At 40.9% G+C, this 18,060-nt stretch overlaps 1 protein-coding gene across 5 annotated transcripts in view; it reads right to left on the reverse strand.

Moving 5' to 3' along the window:
* MYO1B (myosin IB) overlaps positions 1-18,060 on the reverse strand; it is a 158,155-nt gene that overhangs the window by 125,450 nt on the left and 14,645 nt on the right. The window contains exon 1 of one of the 5 annotated variants that reach the window (XM_020810513.3): positions 6,437-6,579. The exons of the other annotated variants lie outside the window; for them this stretch is intronic. The gene's annotated coding sequence lies outside the window, so the exon portion shown is untranslated. Of the gene's footprint in view, positions 1-6,436; positions 6,580-18,060 lie in introns of those variants that run through there. 5 annotated transcript variants of the gene reach the window in all.

Consider the following 18,060-nt stretch of genomic DNA (forward strand, 5'->3'; position numbering starts at 1 on the left):
CCAGAACCTCTTACAATAACATAGCATTCCTACTGAAGAAAACCCTTGGAAAAACTGAAATACAAAATTATTTTGCTTAGTTATTGCCCCACACTGAATGTATCAGATGCTCCACAGATTTCAATTAAAAGATAATGTCAGTTATAATCACTATATTACATAGCCGCAGATGATCAGTGTTAGCTCCAATATAATCATCTCCAATAATTTAGCCTGCCATTTAACTTCCCTAACCTTGTCTCCGTTCCTCACTTCTGACAGAAAAGGACAATGCTAACTAATTTATCCCAAATAACCGTTCCTAGTCTCCTGAATACTATGATCAAAGGGCTGTTTTAAAACCTGCTACAATGTAGCTTTATCTGAAGGTTCAGCCACTTCATTTTAAGTAGGCAGGCGGCCAGGTACGGTATGTAGGTAGGCAGGAATCTTGGAAGAACAGAACCTGAATCACAGCAAAAAATGAATTGAACAGATCTATTTCCAAGACAGATAATCTCTCAATGATGTTACAATATAAACTATGACAATATTTATATATCTGCCTGCAATCCTACTCATCCTTGGAAGCAAGAAGCACTGTACAGATGAACTTATATGCAAGGTGATATGAACAGAACTGAGCTGCGCATCAACAGATTCCACAAATTAATTTGTCTTCCAGAAACACCAAGTAACGTCTGAGCTTAATTTAATCTAGTCCATGGAAACCGTTAGTATTGGATCTACTTAAAAAAAAATGCGTTCCCAACACATACAAATCCCAATAAGGTCATTTGTGGCTTAAAGTTTTTCATCTGAAGCAGTTTTCACCACCATAAATTACAAAGTACCTACCATCTTAAATGCATCACCGCTAAAGAATCTGAAGTGTGGGTGCAGCCAAACCAATAAACCTCCTATTCCAACATTTCCTGTCCAAGAGGTAGTTCTGGTATAAATGCAACAAGTGAAATTTGAAAAGCACCCAAAACAGAAGCAATGGCAGTTTTGTGGGTCAGATTGCCAAGGTCTCACCCTGCAGTTAGCTGTTCAATAATATAAAAGGAATGCTGCTGGATGAGACTAAAGCCTTGTCAAAGGCAAGCAACATTTTCCCCACAGTGGCCCATTACAGCTTTATGGGAAGCCCACAAATGAGATATTAGGATAATAGTTGTTATTTGCCAGCAACTGGTATTCAAATGCATGCTGGCTCCATAAGTGAACAACAGTACTATGAAGACAGCCTTCCTGTCCGTGAATTTGCCTAATCCTGTTTTAAAGTAGTGTAAATTGATGACCGTGGGAGCAATTTCTGGAAGCAAACTATACAGTCTCACTACATATTGATGGAAACAGTGCTCCCTTTTCTCCGTTATTCTTTCTCTTCTGTCTCACTGCATGACCACAGGTTCTACCACCGTAAAAAAAAAAGGGGGGGAACTATCTCTCTCCCTATTTTCTCTCCACACTGTGCATCATGACAGTTTCGGTTCCTGCCCTTTGGCTGATTATTGTGCCAATTATGCACATCACTTAGTTTTGTTTCATTCTCATTTCGGTGGCCAGAAATGGTGTATTCTCATCCTCTAAAAATAATTCATCCCAAAACAGACTTCCTCAGCTGCTACTACTTTTCCTCAAGGTTAGAAGTTTTTTTGTTTTTTTTTAATCAGCTTCAGTATCACCTGTGACCAGTCTGGTTTCAGTTCACTGGAGCCTATCCCTTCTGAACTCTATAGTTTGTCCCAAAACGTCCCCAAGAGCCTAAAAGAGCCAAACCTTTCGTTCCTCTATCAATATTTCATCCATGCATTGAGACTTCAGAGCTCCATCAATCTAGCTGACCTTGCATATAGAATATATCGCATTCCAAAGAAAGCTACCTCAGCGATCCAGGACATCAAGCTGACGGAAAATGTAGAGTTTGTGCTCTAGAATAATTAAGAGCTAGTTGGAGTAGAGGTAAGTCCCAAAATAAAGGCAGAATCCAAGATTCCTGGAGACAATGGGAATAGCCAGCGATAACTATAAAGGGTGGCCTACGTAATCAAACGACAATCTGTTTATTGCTTGAGAACCCTACGGTCCACCAGCATTAATTGTTAACGCTGATTTTCTTATTCTCCATAGGCATGTTTCTTCTTTAAGTAAAACTTCATATTTTCACAGTGAACCCTGACTACCACACATTCGAAATCAGCAACACCGTAGAATTCTAATTTCTATGTATACTATGGATACATTCAAACTTTTATCTAAAATGTATTTCTGCATCTAGATGGTGTTGCCATCTTCATAAGAAGATGCAGAGTCTTTCTTGCTCTCTTCTAATGACCTTTGATCTAATTCGGAGATACCACAAACACTCTATATTTGCTATTCTTTTGCCCTTCTCCCCATCTCCTCAATTCTAATACTAAATAATCTGTTACTTTTTTGAGGGCATAGGTAAAGGTAAAGGTTCCCCTTGACAATTTTTGTCCAGTCATGTTCGATTCTAGGGGGCGATGCTCATCCCTGTTTCCAAGCCATAGAGCCAGCGTTTTGTCCAAAGACAATCTTCCATGGTCACAAGGCCAGTGCGACTTAGACACGGAACGCTGTCACCTTCCCACCGAGGTGGTCCCTATTTATCTCCTTGCATTTACATGCTTTCGAACCGCTAGGTTGGCAGGAGCTGGGACAAACGACGGGCGCTCACTCTGTCACGTGGATTCGATCTTACAACTGCTGGTCTTCTGACCCTACAGCACAGGCTTCTGCAGTTTAGCCCACAGCGCCACCACCATAGGGCATACCCTATGTCTACTTACCTGCTGGATTGCTCTGTGGTTCAGGCCTCTGGCTGCAAAGCTAGAGGTTGGGGGTACAGTTCCCAGCTGCGCATCCTTCACAGGAGCTGGACTTGATGATCCATTGGGTTCCTTCCAGCTCTGTAGTTCTAAGGTTGTTATTATTTATTATTATTACTATACATGGGAGTAAGCTCCACTAGACAAAGGGTGTCTTCCTTCTGATGAAGTGTACCTAAGACTGGTCTTGGCATAAACATATCAACTCAATGCTATATGATGGTACAAATCACACAGTTACGTTGTTAAATACGTTTAGGTTTTATAGCAATGCATGTATATTCACAACCTGCTTCCCCTGAAGAAATCCACAGGAAAATACTGGGTATTTCCCAAACAGCCTTAAAATTTCCAGAATTTTTTACATTGCTATCTATCAGTGTTCTTTGATTTTTCACTGTTATTTAACCTTAGCCTTAGATCTGCAGAGCTGGAAGGGACCCTATGGATCACCGAGTCCAGCCCCTGTCAAGATGGCACAGATGGGGAATTGAACCTCTGGCTTTGCAGCCAGAGGCTTAAGCCACCGAACTATCCAGCAGTTCCTCATCACCCCCACCCCAAATGCAAATGTCTTGAGATTTTGATCAAGGTTTTCAATAAATGAAGATTAAATGACAGCAAGAGATAGAGAGTAAAGATTCTTTCAAAGACACAGAGAGTGCATCCCAGTTTAGTACGTTAAAATGTATATTGTCTTAAGACACACAGACCAGGACTGAAGAAGAAAGTAATTTTTTATTAGATTGGCACTCTTTTATTCTCCAGTCCACAATACTAAAAATAAACAATCTGTGTTACAAGGTATTAACTAACGACATTATCAAAGATGTTTCAGTCAGCATTGGTCAAACTGTACCACTAACAAGCAAATTCTCTCTCCCTAGGTCATATTAAGAATGTTCAATATAAGATTTATCAAATTCTGTTTCTCGTAAATGTAAAAATAATGTGCTATTTTCATAAATTAAATATATATGTTAATTTTCTTCACCTGTTCTTATACTTTGATATAGAATTAGAAAAACCTATTAAAATACTCAGTTCTAACTTTCAAAGAATGTATACAGTAAATCGATTGCTCTCACTTAATTTCACATGCTGTTATTTCTCCTACATCTCAATGGTCAAAAATGTCTGGCTGCTCACATTAAATAAAAAACTATCAAGCTTGTTTGTTTAGTTATTTCCTAGCTAAAAAGGGCACAAAACAACAAACAAATGTTAAATTCAAAAGACTAACCAACCAAAAAGACACAACAATCTTCCTCTTAGGGCTCAGTCACACCGACGATTTACATTGATTCCCGTCCCAATTTTTTTTAATTGCTGTAAAGTCACATGGTATATAACTCAGCAGGCATATTCACACTGACTTAAAATCACTTTGACTCACTTCCATTCTATTTGCAGAGCACACTTTGATTTAATTTTCTTTTTAAAGTGATACATCACTAAATCAAGTGACTCCTAGGGACATTCCTGGCATGCTGGCTGTCTTCCGTGTCCCAGTGCGCTTCTTCTATGGGCACAGAGCAGGCACAGAGTGGGTGCAGACCTTCCTACGTATTCTAGTGCATGTGCTGTGCGGAAGCAGAAAGGCTGTGCCAGGAAATGGAGGATAGTCCAGGTCCACTGGTCTTCTGCTGCTTCACCATCTCCTTCACTGGATGAGTGGAGCGAATGGGTTAGGTGGTTGTAATGCCAAAAATATTGAGAAAACGATGCAACGATAAACACTTAAGAAAGAATTTAAAATAAATAAAAGGGAACACTGTGGTGTCCCTGCCACCCAAAATCCACACAGGCAAAAATCAAAATGAAAGCAGTGTTCCACAAAACCACATTGAACTGAATCAATTTTAGATGCAAGGCATTTTAAAAAGCACCTGCTGGGCAGTTGGGGGAAAAAACTTGCTTTGCAGTCCCCAAAAATCGATTTCCCCCTTGTGTAATTTGCCTGGAAATGTATTAATCAATTTAAATAATGTTTAAATCACTTTAACTGCTGTTTCTTGTTGCCAGTAGGACCGTACGTTGCAATGAGCTCTTTCACCTCCAAAGTATGATTAGAAAACTGATTTCTGTTTCCAACATTGTTACAGAGTGAGACTTCTTCGAAGATATGGGTGAATTTTTTTTTTTTCTGCCCCTTCTGTCGATCCATAAAACTCCATAGAGGAATGGCTGGAATTTTAAAGGATGTCGTAGCCCACCTCTTTTAAAACCAATGTTCTACTTCACAGGGAAATGGCTTCTGTTCTGTCAAAGCTGGAAACATGCAGTTTCCCCGCCCCTGGTAGAGAGTACATTTATGCAAGCAACAAATGACTACAGCTATTTTATACAGCAAGAGCAAACTAGAGAAAATTTCAGAAGGGCATCCATAAAGACCTATGACGCTCAACATGTAATGCAACAAAAGCAGGATGTTTCTAAAGCAAACTTTGGCAAAATTAATGCAATGAATTATGAAATGAGCACTCAGTTGATCAATCCATGTCAAGCACCATTAAATTCAATGGACCTTGTAGAGGAGCCAATCTAGGTTGAATGCAAACATCAAAAATTAAAAATAAAAACCAAGAAGCTTATGTATACATTTAAAATGTTGGCTCTTTCAACTGTGCTTGGGAGGGGGCACTTTTTTGTTTTTTGCTTTTTCAGGGCAAACTTGAAGAAACAACTCATTCTTTAGCGACTACAAATCATTATGCAGACAAAACATTTACCCCAACTGTTATCATCTGTGAAACTAGTGGAATATTTGTTTCCTTCAGCTTGTATAGACATGGATTTGAGAGAATAACTAGCTATGCAACATGTATTTATGTTGTCAATATTTGAGTTTCTGCAAATAAGACCATGTTGTGCGCTAGCTACCTAACACGAAACCATTTCTGCTTCTGTTTCAAATTAGCTTCAGTTTGTGTGAATTCTGTTCTGAAGCGAATCTTAACTACTGACCAGGTGAAACAAGTCTGCTACATGAACTACAGTTTGAAATGTGCTTGTTTTAACAAACCACAGTTAAGATTAACCACAGTTTATCTCGATGCTACAGTTAATCTAAAATGCAGGTAAAATACTCCAGTCCCCTAGAGTCTGGGTGGAAGGAAGGAGACCACACTGGACACAAGGCTTAATGCTAGTAATTCTTATGCCACTAAACACAGGCTTAGTGTTACATCCGAATGAAGCCCTTGTGTACTATGAGGCAATGCATATAGCCGGCTGTATGTTTGCACAAATTAAATAGAAGCAACAGTATGTTTATCTAGCACAGATGTGCTGTTATACTATATGCTTCTTTGCATATCACTGTAAACATGTAAAGAGATTTGTACTAACTAAACCCCCCACTCTGGTTATTCAATCTAATCTGCATATTATCCTTCCACAGAGATGTCCCCCAAATCACTCACAAAGTAAGAACAGCAATACAAAAATATAGCAAAGGATCATAATTACAACAAACACTCTTAATAATAATTCACTTCAAAACACGATATAGTTTTCACAATACAACAATAGCATAGAAAATTTCTGCTTCAGTTTTACATTTAAAAGTAATCTTGGGGTGAACTTCAGAGGCATACCTTTCTGGAAGAGACATCTTTGAAAGCAAAACCACAAAAAGAGTCTTCATCATTCATTGGTAGCTCAGACAAGTAAGGCCATGTTACCTCGTAATTTTATCTTTTACAAGAAAGATTTTCAGAACTACGGTTGGAGGCTATTTTGTGGCCTTCTGTTACAAAGGTTGTGTTTGCATAACAGTTGCAGAACATACCTATATAGGCCAAACTAAGGAATGTTTATTTTAGCTGTCATAATTTAAACCAAGCAGCTCATGGTTCAGAGATACAGAAGTACACTTCTGGTAAGCATGCACCGTTAGCCAAAGCATTACAGCAATTTTCCCTCTAATGGAAACTTACATGAACATCTGAGTTGAATCTTCTACACAAGATTTCAGATGGCACAACAAGCCATGGTTTGCACTTATCACAGTCTAGAATCCAAGTGATGCTTTGTGTTCCAAATGAAATAGAAAAACCAGTTTAGATTGTGCTTTCTCAGCACCGTCACATGTGCCTGACCACTAGCAAACCGACACTGGATGCATTGCCCAGGAATTATGAAGTGGTTGCTGCCAACAGCCAATACAGAAGGCTCTTTGCCCTGAGGACCTGAGACATTTCCAAGTTTTCTAAGCAGGCAATGTTTTGATATACACCTGCCTTTTCTAACATGCTATTCGGGACATAAGAAGAGCCCTGCTGGATCAGGCCAAGGGCCCATCTAGTCCAACTTCCTGTATCTCTCAGTGGCCCCATCAGATGCCTCTGGGAGCACACAAGACAATTAGATACCTGTCTCCTGATACCCCTCCCTTGCATCTAGCATTTTAAGATGCCTTCCTTTTAAGCCTGGAGATTGTACATCCCCATCGCGGCTTGTAACCTACAATCGATTTTTCCTCCCAAAATCTGTCCAATCCCCTTTTAAAGGCATCGAGGCCAGATGCCATCACGACATCCTGTGGCAAGGAGTTCCACAGACCAACAACAAGCTGGGTCAATAAATCTTTTCTTTTATCTCTTCTCACTCTCCCAACCCTCAATTGGAGTGGGTGTCCCCTGGTTCTGGTATTGCATGAGAGGGAAAAGAGTTTCCCTCTCTCCATTTTATCCATCCCTTGCATAATTTTATATGTCTCAATCATGTCCCCCCTCAGGCACCTTTTCTCTAGAGTCTAGACAAAAGAGCCCCAAGCGCTGTATCCTTTCCTAATAAGGGAAGTGCCCCAGCCGAGTCATCATTTGAGTCGCTCTCTTCTACACCTTTTCCAGTTCCACTGTGTCTTTTTTGAGATGTGGTGACCAGAACTGTATGTAATACTCCAGGTGCAGCCTTACCAGCATTTTGTACAATGGTGTTATAATGTTGGCTGTTATTGATCCCTAGCAGGGAATGGGCCGTCTTTACTACCGGCGCACACGGGGTTGACATTTTCATTGAGCTGTTCACCAGCACATGAAGATCTCTTTCCTGATCCGTCACGGACAGCTCAGAAACCATTAGCTGATAAAAAAGTTTTGATTTTTTTGCCTCAATGTGCATTACTTTACATTTTCTTATATTTATCATGGCCCTCTTCCTCCTTTATTTCACCTGTTCTTAGAGCCTGGAATATGGAAATCAGTCGTTCTCGACCTTCTGTCTTTTTGCTCTACTGATCACTCAACCAAAAAAATAAAATCTGGGTTCCACCATGATAGAAACAAAAATCCACATTTCCAGAATAAGACATTTATCTGTTTATGACAGGGGTGGGCAATTAATTTCTACAGGGGGGGGGGGCACATGAAAAATCTGAACTGTGTTCGGGGGCCGAACCAACTTTACTTAAAAATAAAATGAAACAGTGATATTATTATTGTTTTTATTTTAAACTTGTTAATCTTCACAAATACTAAAGAGGTTTTTTTGCGGTATGTTAAAGATAAGCAACTGATCAACTTTAGACAAAAAGCTATAAATGGTTTTGATGTTCAAAACTGTTCGCGGGCCGGACAGGAGCGGCTCACAGGCCATATGTGGCCCTCGGGCTGCACTTTGCCCAGGTCTGGTTTACGAGCATTAAATTACTATACATTTAAGGACATAAAATTACAGAAGCATTCCTCAGAGTTAACACAAATAAAAATAATAATTCAATTAGTCATTGAAAATTATTTTAAAAACCAAGCATCCCACCTAGACTACGTCTACGTGGCCCTGAATAAGAACCACTCCAGACTGTTAAAATGGAACTAAAAACTGTGATTAAAAGATGAGGCATGGCTAGGATATGATAACTATCACTGACAATGATTATCAACTGTAATCGGATCTTTCCATGTCAGTTTTGTACAGCAGGCTGGAAGTGCCATTTTACCAGTAATGTGTTCATGCAGCTGATGCCACTTAGTGCAAAGAACAGAAGCTAATAAGACACAGCGATGTGACTGACAGCGTGCCTAAGAGTGCTACAAAGGCCCTAAATCCTGAATATCTGATAAACCTTCTAATAATTGTCTTCTCTTAGTTCCTAAGAGGCACAAACAATGGACAACTTATATGAGATGGCAAGTCACAAAAAGAATAAATCCAGCCCACTGCACTCTCTGCATCCTTTTAATTTTTCCAAGGTACAGTGGTGCCTCACTTAACAATGTTAATTCGTTCCAACGAAATCACTGAAGAGCGAAAACATCATAAAGCGAAAATAAAAAACCCACTGAAACGCATTAAAACCCGGTTAATGTGTTCCAATGGACTAAAAACTCACCGTCCAGTGAAGATCCTCCATACGGCGGCCCTTTTCGGTGCCTGTATAGCGAGGAATCCATCCTAGAAAACAGCGGGGAGCCATTTTCTTCAGCCAGCGGTCATTTTGGAACCCGATGATCAGCTGTCTGCTGATTGTCACAATGCGAAAAATCGGTTCCCGAAGCAGGAAACCAATCATCGCACAGCGGATTTTGCCCATAGGAAGCATCGTTTTGCAATCGCTTTTGCGATAGCAAAAAAGGCATTGTTACGCGAATTCGTCATTATACAGGGCAATCGTAAAGCGAGGCACGACTGTATCTCTCCTATCCAGGCCCATATAGCTTTCCAGAGAGGGGTGGGCAAGCCGGGCCACTGAAATATGGAAAACTACATTACCCAAAATGCAGCCCTCCAGATTACAATTCCCGTTAGTCCAAGCTAGCATGGACAGTGGTTCAAAAGACGGGCCTCTGAAGTCCAATGAAATCTGGAAGGGTTCATTTTGCCGACCCCTGTATTAGCCGCTCCATGAGGTACCATGCAGAGATCTCTCCCTCAGCACCTGTCCCTAGGTACTCCCTGCCTCACTGTTCTCACAACCACCTTATCAGGATATTTCGGGGGGGGGGGGAAATGGTGACTGCTCCAAGTAGGCTTCATGGCTGAGTGGCAATTTGAAATCATTTTTTCTGGAGTCCTGATATGACACCCTAACCACTCTGGCATCATACTCTTTCCCTCTCCTTTGAACAGTATATTGTAAAATAACCTTCCTTTTCCTTTCTCCTCCACCTTTTAAAGTCTGATTTTTTCCCACTGAATCATCTACCTGTTCATTCAATGCCTAAATATTAAAACTTAGCAACACGGACACTCAGCCATGTATTTCATGTTGCTTACATGCCTAAATATTTCGCCTTTCTACCATCACCTTATCAGAGACCTTGTAAAAAAATAACATTTCTATGATACTCAACACTTTGTTATAGTATTATAAAACCACTTTTTTAATTCTGCACATTAAGGGGCTGTTTCAGCTGCAGAATGAAGACACTCAGTTCTAGAGGAAAGCATCTTAGTGGACAGAGGAGACAAAGCACCCCTCTCTCAGCATTTCTTCCAACCCCGCGAGACACAGAACGTTTAGCTGCTACAACAGAGAAAGACAATGTGTATGTGTTGTCCTCCCCTTCAGGGAACTGCTTATAACTGAGTCTGCAGGAGCAAAGTAAAACAGATAAGCAAGTTGAGAGAGGGAGAGATCTCTGCCAAAATGATTTTGTAGTTCTTCTCATGGTATACCACACAAAGGCTATAGGCGAAAATAGTAGTTATACTTTTTCATGATTTATTTTTTGAATACCTCACAAATAACTTCCCGTCTGCTCAAGATTTCAGCTGCCAAAACCCAAAGATTTCTGTTCAGCTGAGGCTCATGGACTATACAGCAGCTCTGGCCCTTTTGCCAACCAGCCTTAACGGATTCTAGCAGCCAATGAACCACCTCAAGGCCAACAATCTTCAGCCATAACATACTGAATTACTCCACCAGTGGTTTCCACTTGCCTGGGTATTAATCGGTAGGAGTAAGTACACTTAGGAGATACCATTCACTGATAAATGTTCCAGGAACACTTCGCTACTCCATCAAACATTTCCTCCCCAAACATGCCTTGAAATTTCCCTTTCCTCCTTGTCTAGGTCATTACTTTCTGAAAACACAACAAACAAAAGATACTTTAGGTCCAACTCTTGAGCATGTTTACAAGAGAATGGCAATGGAATATGTGCATTACTAAGGACAAACTAGGTCACGCTTCAAACCCGCCAATATCAAAACACTTGATACTTTTATCACCACTGCGCTTAGCAGCTACGGACACTACAAAATGAGTTCTTTATTATTATTACAAGTCCCTTTCTATAGCTGGCTTCTACCTACCAGTCTTGGCTCCCACATTATCACGGACAATCCGGAAAGGTGAAATGAATCTTTAAAAAGGGTGTGGGAGAAGAAGGATCAAACTAAGCAGATCACAATTTAAAAACTAGAACAAGCCATCTGAGAAATTAAGTTTAATGTAACTGCTCTGTCGACTGCTTTATCAGCTGCAATTCTATACAACCAACATTTGAAATGAAGAAAAAAAAATACACAAGATATCTTGTACTTAATGACTCATTTGGCAGCCTTAAGCAAGCAGGAATACTATGCAAGCGAGTGAAACGAGAGGGAGGGGATTAGGCCACTCAATTTCTCCTCTGCTAGTCCACAGCAATAAATACAGTAGCTTTTAAAAAACCACCCAGTCATGAGGCTAGAAACCTCTCATCTCCACACAAGCAAAAAAGGAGTGGTTCCCAACTTTGGGTCCCCAAATGTTCCTGGACTAAAATTCTCAGAAGCCTTCACCACTAGCTGTGCTGGCCAGGATTTCTGGGAGTTAACAGTCCAAGAATATCTGGAGACCCAAGGTTGGGAATGACTGCCATTGAGAATGGGCTTCCTTCTCTTCTACAGCGAAGAGGGAACCATGGACTAATAGCTTAATAACAGGCTAATGAATTCTGTCGTACCACTTAGGAATCTGAACACATGCTACAGGTAAGCTCTTCAGAAAATCAGGATTGACTTCCACTCCTGACAGATTCATACTCAGCCCTGGCCTCCTGTCATACACAATGAACAAAGGCCCTTAGCCAAAATATTGAACACAGAACTGTAAAGCTTATTGTGGACACTTAAGTAACTATTATCTGGTAAAGGAAGTGGGGGATGATATGTCAAGCTTGGCAGGACACTACAAGATTCATGGTGTTATCTGTGATGTCTTTGTACACTGCATTTCTACACCAAGAAACTCAATGCAGTTTTACAATGAAAAATACTAAAACAAACAAACAAACACAAACAAACAGGAAACTCAGAAGCAATGCAACCCCACTTCTGGTGATGGATGGCCCCATCAGGATCCAACCCAGGGGAGCCCCTGTGTCCTAGCCATCTCCTCCTTTCATAAATTATTCAATTTGGTTCAAAGCAGATAATGAGGAACATGTATAAGATCTAGGGGGTGACGTTGAGGCAGAGATAGCGTTACCACTTTCCTGATCTAAGTCCTTTCCCTATTTGCTCAACAGCAGATCACTATGGACCCATAAGAAACAAATAAGTATTTCTATGGTTTTGTGCCTTCTCTTTGGGTGGAAAAAGCAGCCTCAAAAGGGCTAAAAGAGTACAAGGAGAAAGGGATAAATTCCCTTTTCTTGTTGTTTAGTCGTTAAGTCGTGTCTGACTCTTCGTGACCCCCATGGACCAGAGCACGCCAGGCCCTCCTGTCTTCCACTGCCTCCCAGAGTTTGGTCAAATTCACGTTGGTAGCTTTCATGACACTGTCCAACCATCTCATCCTCTGTCGTCCCCTTCTCCTCTTGCCTTCACACTTTCCTAACATCAGGGTCTTTTCCAGAAAATAGAACAGTTGGTCAGATCTGGAGACGGGATATGGCTCCTCTAATAAGAGCAAAGACAAACAGCCTTTCCCAGCTTTACATCCCCAGCTAATGTGTTGCTATAATTCCCTAACCAATCGCTAACCAATAGAGTCAATGGCAAGAGGCAACGGCAGTTGTAGCCTAAGAGCACCTGAAGATCAAAGTTTGGGAAATACTGTTGCAACTGGGTCAGAACAAGACAGAGTCACCTAGGACAATGACCTAAGCGGAAGCCTCACAGCTGCAGCAAAGGTTGCTCAAATATGTAAAGAAAAAGCCCCATGCCTGCAGTGGTAGCAAGCAGCCTCCTGCTATTGTTAGCACTGTTGGCAACCCTTGATACTCGTTGTTACTTAACTCAAATAGCCAGGAACTTCCTGGTCCACCAGCTAAAGTGTAAAATTACTCCATGGACCACTGTAGTCTGTAGGCAAAACAAGCATTAGGGAAGTAGATGCATAAGCACCAGAAAAAGGTAAGTAACAAACACAGTTAGAGGAAACTGATCCCTGACCAGGCAACAAGCTGCTTAGCATTGTTATCCAAGTACAGCAAAGAGATGCCTGATTACACCATTTTGGTGCAGGGTTCCTAGTTTCCAGATACCTGAATTCAAAATGATTTTAACAAAGTCCCATCTGGGCTGCTCTACTATCTATTTATTTAAAATATTTTGATGCCAACGTTATCCTAAAAAGGATCAAAGACAGGTTATAGCATTAAAAATGAACAATATAAAAATAAATAACAAATTATTACAGTATTAAAAAAGAATTAAACAAATAACAATAAAAGCAATACTAAAAACATATTTTTAAGAACAACAAAAAGAAACAACCTTGATCTTACTTATCGGGTTCTAACACCAGACCCATTTCACACAATGACCCTGGACAACCAGTTCAAGAGAATCGTCCAAGGCACCATGACTTTCAGTGATGTATAATGCCGGCATATATAAAGCTTTACATATGGAGACTTCTATGCAGGTGCTCATACTCAATGCATAGATCTTCACGGCAGGAAAACTGAATGCAGTTTGTGTCTGTCATTGCAATAAAATTGTTGTGCAATTCAGCCATGCCAGAGCTACATACCAAAGATTCTGCAACTATCCAAGCAAACTGCAAATTCAGCAAAAACCCAGAAATCAAGGACACCAAGCTCCTTTGATTTGGAATATAAAAACTATTCTTAAACAACTATAAAGCAAAACCTTCATTTCACCACTTATAGTTCTGGACATTTCTCAAGTCCCTCATGCATATCAGTGTTAAGTTATGATAGTAAAATGGATGGATAGGAACAGCCAACCAAATCATAACACCCAATTGTCTAATTCCCAGTTAAAGAATTAATCCTATGGACACAATCCCAGTGCACTAATCTTCCCATTATGTTCTTTGTATTCACAATGTGCAAGCCACAGCTCTGGCACTATCAGCATTTTCTGTTGAAGATACATTTTGAAAGGAGCATTTACAGATCTTCTTCCCTGTGTCCAGAAAAGGGATTATTGGGCCTCAGGAAGACACACACCACCCCATGCAGCTATAAATATTTCATACTGTTCCAGCTTTTTTTGCAAATCAAGTGGAAAACCTTATGGCACAATCATGTGTCAATCACTTGGTACTTATTTCAGCTGCATTTTATCCTCATCTCCAAATAAATGAAACAACTAGCATATTCAGATCACAGCTAAACCTAACAGTAGATCTTGGACAATTCAAACTATGTATAACTTATGTCTTCTCAAATCCTTCCAAGCAAAGTTGTGGAGCTTCTATTGCCTATATAGCATACTTCTTTTTGGATGCCCTAAAGAAGGGTCTTGTTAATGCAGCTGGCAAGTTTTCATAATGATTCTAGTGGTACCGTTTGGAAAAATCAGATAACCGGAATAGTACTGGACCAGTCCAGTTTATGTTTTGCCTTGTCTGTTAGAGAAATGGGATATGCAGTGTGGTGAAGTGGATAGAGTGACGGACTAGGACTTTGGAGAGCAGAGTTCAAATCCCCACTTGGCCATAGAAACTGACTCAGGGAGTGGATCTGGTAAAACCACTCTTTAAATATTTCGCTTACCTTGAAAGCCCCATTAGGGTTGTTATAAATTGGTTCTGACTTGACAGCACACGTTACAGGTATATATTGCTTGTTGTTATTGTTGTGCCATCAAGTCACTCTTGACTTAGGGTGACCTTATTAATCTCCAAAATGTCTTATCCCCAACGGCCCTGCTCAGGTCTCATATACTCAAGACTTTGGTTTCTTTTAGGGAATCAGTCCATCTCTCATTCGGTCTTCCTCTTTTCCTGCTGCCTTCCAACCTTCCCATCATTACTGTCTTTTCCACGGAAGCCTGCCATAGTATGTCCAAAAACAAACACTATTTTTTTTGGACATTTCTATAAAAATCTTGGAATAATCTAATTTCCCAGATGGATGCTTACTCACATAACTCAAACAGTATCCACACAGACATTATAAAAACCAAGATGCACAACAGTACCTCTCTCAACCAGACAGGACTTGTCCTTAAACACTTACTAGGGAAAGAAACAAAAGATGAAAGGAAGCTTCTAACCCAGCCTGGACAATTTGATTTGCACAAGGACAAAGTCAAACAGTTGCAGTATACAAAATGGAAGCAAGCAGACTTTCAGGTTGGTGGAGGTTCTTTTTCTGTCTCCACTACAGGTTGTCCACCTATCGTGATTAGAGGGCTCAGAGCTGACACTTTGCTGGGTAAGGAGAAAGTCATTCCCTTACCACAATGTAAATAAAAGGTACATAGCTCAATTTATGCAGTGGAAATAATTATGAACTGCATTGAAGCACTGGTGCAGGAGCTGAAACGCCAACGTAACAAGGCATAATGGAAGTGCCACATTAAACAACAAAAGTACCCCTACTGTTTGGAAGTGTCCTCGCACCTACTTAAAAAGGTTTTTTTTTCCCCTTTCACCTTAGCATTTCATTTGACCAAATTAAATATATTTGAATGAAGGGCACTAAACTCACTATTCTGCCTTCTCTCCCTTAGCAGAAACGCACATGCATAAAGGCAGTTGTTATCTGAAAGTGAAGGCTTGAGATAGATGGGGTCACATGACACCACAATGAAAATCTGTTACAAGCGGGTAAGTGTTAGTTAATGCTAACAAGCACAACAGAGGCAAGCAGGAACCATCAGAAAAGTGCTAGCTCCAAAGCCATCATGCCTACAATATTCTGCACTGAAAGTTAGACCCGTTCTTTGCCTGGTAGCTCTATGCACTTCATGGATGCTGCTGCAGCTTCACAAACAAGACTTCCAGCCCTGTCAGTCGTTCAGGGAGCAGTTTTAACCTCCAAATCGCTAGGTAAACTTTGCTGCTGATAACCCCAGATGTTTAAACCCATGAGTCAGACTCATATGCTCTGAGACTCAAATAAGCACCACTGGCCTGTCACAGCACCACCCAGCTATACAGAAGTACTCAAAGGGACTGCGAGGAAGGACAATGAAATGAAATATCAAAAGGGAAGAAGAGATGAGGCATATAGGTAAACAGTTTTGGGGGGCAGGGTATCTGAAATATTATGTGCTCTTGCATGAATCTGCCTGGAGAATGTTTTGTTCATTCAAGGCCCTATTACCTGTTCCACCTCCTATGGAGGTGATGTTGGGGATCAACTATTGCTTGTAGGTGGCTGCTTTATTTAAAAACCCACACAACCACAACCCCTCTTAATATTGTTTTAATGATTAATTTGATTTTGGAAAGCTCTCTATTTTGTTGCAATGTTATGTACTTCAAACAGTTCTGGTACAGCTTCGTTCTGTTCTGAAACTGGCGCGTGAATTTGTTTTATGCTTACTAATAAATTCCATGACTGGCTAGAATCCTGTAGCACAGCTCTGGTTGTGCAATGGTAAGGATGTCATCAGCGGTGGCCAAATGTCACTGATTAAAGGTGATCTCGGGGTGCACGTGAATCATGCACAATGCAACAAGGCCGCTTGCACTCAAAAAACTCCCAAAGGAAGCTTCAAATAAGCAGCGATTTGCCACTGCTGAAAACTTTATCACCACTGGACACTCAAAGTAGCACAACAGGATTTCAGCCGTTGAGTAGAAGGGAAATTCAAAAGCACAGTAAATGGAAGTTCACAATTACACATGTATCCCATCTTCTTTCCAAGCAGTATTCTAACCAGACAACAGTTCCCATTGGGCAAGTTAGGCAAAGAGGTTAAGAGAATCCCATAATGGACTTGGCACGCCAGGAAGATTTGATCGCGGTTCAGCACATGACTATTTCAGTAGAAGCACAGTGAAGACCACAGCAAACTATGGCAAGTCCTTAAAGAAATGGGAGTGCCTGACCACCTTGTCTATCTCCTGAGAAACCTATATGTGGGACAGGAAGCAACAGTTAGAACTGGATATGGAACAACTGATTGGTTCAAAATTGGGAAAGGAGTATGACAAGGCTGTATATTGTCCCCCGGCTTATTTAACTTATATGCAGAATACATCATGCGGAAGGCTGGACTGGAGGAATCCCAAACCGGAATTAAGATAGCCGGAAGAAATATCAACAATCTCAGATATGCAGATGATACCACTCTGATGGCAGAAAGTGAGGAGGAATTAAAGAACCTTGTAATGAGGGTGAAAGAGGAGAGTGCAAAAAACGGTCTGAAACTCAACATCAAAAAAACTAAGATCATGGCCACTGGTCCCATCACCTCCTGGCAAATAGAAGGGGAAGATATGGAGGCAGTTACAGATTATATTTTCTTGGGCTCCATGATCACTGCAGATGGAGACAGCAGCCACGAAATTAAAAGACGCCTGCTTCTGGGGAGGAAAGTGATGACAAACCTTGACAGCATCTTAAAAAGCAGAGATATCACCTTGCCAACAAAAGTCCGAATAGTCAAAGCTATGGTTTTTCCTGTCGTGATGTATGGATTTGAGAGCTGGACCATAAAGAAAGCAGACCGTCGAAGAATTGATGCCTTTGAATTGTGGTGCTGGAGGAGGCTCTTGAGAGTCCCCTGGACTGCAAGGAGAACAAACTTATCAATTCTAAAGGAAATCAACCCTGAGTGCTCACTGGAAGGACAGATCCTGAAGCTGAGGCTCCAGTACTTTGGCCATCCCATGAGAAGAGAAGACTCCTTGGAAAAGACCTTGATGTTAGGAAAGTGTGACAGCAAGAGGAGAAGGGGATGACAGAGGATGAGATGGCTGGACAGTGTCTGCGAAGCAACCAACATGAAATTGACAGAACTCCGGGAGGCAGTGGAAGATAGGAGGGCCTGGCGTGCTCTGGTCCGTGGGGTCACGAAGAGTTGGACACGACTAAACGACAACGACGACAGTGAAGACCCCAACCCTGGAGCAGATCC

Source organism: Pogona vitticeps, chromosome 1 (genome assembly GCF_051106095.1).
Source record: "Pogona vitticeps strain Pit_001003342236 chromosome 1, PviZW2.1, whole genome shotgun sequence".
NCBI lineage: Eukaryota > Metazoa > Chordata > Lepidosauria > Squamata > Agamidae > Pogona > Pogona vitticeps.